Source organism: Propithecus coquereli, unplaced genomic scaffold (assembly GCF_000956105.1).
Source record: "Propithecus coquereli isolate 6110/MARCELLA unplaced genomic scaffold, Pcoq_1.0 Scaffold140, whole genome shotgun sequence".
Classification (NCBI taxonomy): domain Eukaryota; kingdom Metazoa; phylum Chordata; class Mammalia; order Primates; family Indriidae; genus Propithecus; species Propithecus coquereli.
In genome coordinates this window covers 4,546,896-4,548,656 of record NW_012138303.1, presented here as the reverse complement: position 1 = coordinate 4,548,656, position 1,761 = coordinate 4,546,896, and the positions used below count along the sequence as shown (strand labels likewise).

Genomic DNA, 1,761 nt, shown 5'->3' with positions numbered 1-1,761 from the left:
GTTTTCCCTGACCGGGAATCGAACCCGGGCCGCGGCGGTGAAAGCGCCGAATCCTAGCCACTAGACCACCAGGGAAAGACATGCTAGTAGTGTAGGCAGCAGCTTCTGGAAAAAGATCTTAGGACAGACACCTTAGCCACTTCAGGTATATGTTATCGAAACCTTCAGTGGTGATGCCTGAAGAATATTTTGAAGTGGTGTGTGTATAGTACTTGGCACACTGACTGTCTCCTGGGTCAGAGAATGGCAAGGAACTTTAGTGGCAGAAAAGTTGGAAGAAAGATTGTCACGTGTCAAGCCAGGGAGAAGGAAAATCTTGCCCGAAACATTTTTGTTACTGACTCCCTCTGGCCAGGTTTCTCATATTTCTTTATTTTTTTGTTCCTAATATTTGTGTATCTCTCTCACTTCTATAGTCTCCTCACACTCCATTGAGGAAAACATGTCCCTTCCCCTCCCCCCCTCCAAGGGTCCTCTTCCTGATCTCCTCTAAATACAGTACAGAAGGAAGAATATTCAGGGCCAAGGAAACGTGCCCACCTAGAGCTGTACCCCTCTTCTAAGCCATGCTCTCTTTCCTGGAACTGAGAATGACCTGTACAAATGCCTGATGTCTGATTAAGTCTTTTCTGCCATCAGTATTGCTGAAGGTGGGCTAGGCCTTGAGTGTGTACAGGCAAGGACGGACAGGTGGCCAAAGCAAGGCTGTTTGTAGCGGTTTGGACAGAGCTTAGACTTCACAGGTGAGGTGCCCACACACCTGCACAAGGTCCCTCTCAGTGCAGGAGAGGGGCCTCTGTACTGTCACGCTCAGGCACAGAACTGCGAGGAGTTCCATATTCTAAATGCAAACCTGGCCTCACAAATCCTTAAGGAGGTATTTTTGTCAGGTTGGAGGAAAGATTTTATTTTACTGTTTTTAGCTTAAATTATTTTAAAATATTGAGACCTTGTATGTGGGTCTCCATTTCTACTCTTCCCACAGCTACGAAGATCAGGGTACACTTACTTCTCTGACCTCCAGGCCCACCCACGTATCCAACTGTCAACTCCTCATGACCACTTGGAGCAAGGTCACTCACTCCAAACTAAGTTTATCTTCTTCCACACCTCCAGCCAGGAACCTTCCCAGGGTTTCCACCTCTAGTAAATCACAGCCCCCTTAGCAAAATGATCTCTGAACCTTGTGCTTCTCACCCTATCCACCAGGTCTCAAGTCCTTTCTGTTCTAACCTTTGTGGCTTCCCCCACAGTGAGACACTGCCAAGTTCTCTGGGGAATGTTCTCACCTCTGCAACTTGAGCAGCCCCCATGTGGTTTAGGATAGTGAGGTGACAAGTATGCATTTCCCCCTTAAAACTGTATTCAGTAGCGTTTTTTCCAATTTAAAAAAATACTATAAAACTATTTCTACTTCCTTTATATCCAGGAACCCTCAGATTTCCTGCTAGGTGTTAGTGAGAGGAAGAACAAGAAGCCTGAAAGTTTCTTTGATGTTGGACTGGATGCATAGTGCATTAGTCAGGGTTCTCCAGAGAAATAGAACCAATAGGATGTGTGTGTATGTATTTTTATATATATGTATAGGTATTGATATATAGTCATGAGTTGCTTAATGGCCAGGATACATTCTGAGCAATGCATTGTTAGGCAGTTTTGTTGTGTGAACATTACAGAGTGCATGCAATCCTAGATGGCATATATATTTTTATTTATATATGTTTTTTATATGGAAAAATCGAAAGTCCCAGCACCATCACC

At 44.5% G+C, this 1,761-nt stretch overlaps 1 protein-coding gene and 1 non-coding gene across 2 annotated transcripts in view; both read right to left on the bottom strand.

Annotated features, from left to right (window-relative positions):
• CFAP126 (cilia and flagella associated protein 126) overlaps positions 1-1,761 on the bottom strand; it is a 53,553-nt gene that overhangs the window by 32,166 nt on the left and 19,626 nt on the right. The gene's annotated exons all lie outside the window — the stretch shown is intronic.
• Positions 4-75, bottom strand: TRNAE-UUC. The gene has a single exon. It is a non-coding gene; the product is annotated as a tRNA-Glu (tRNA).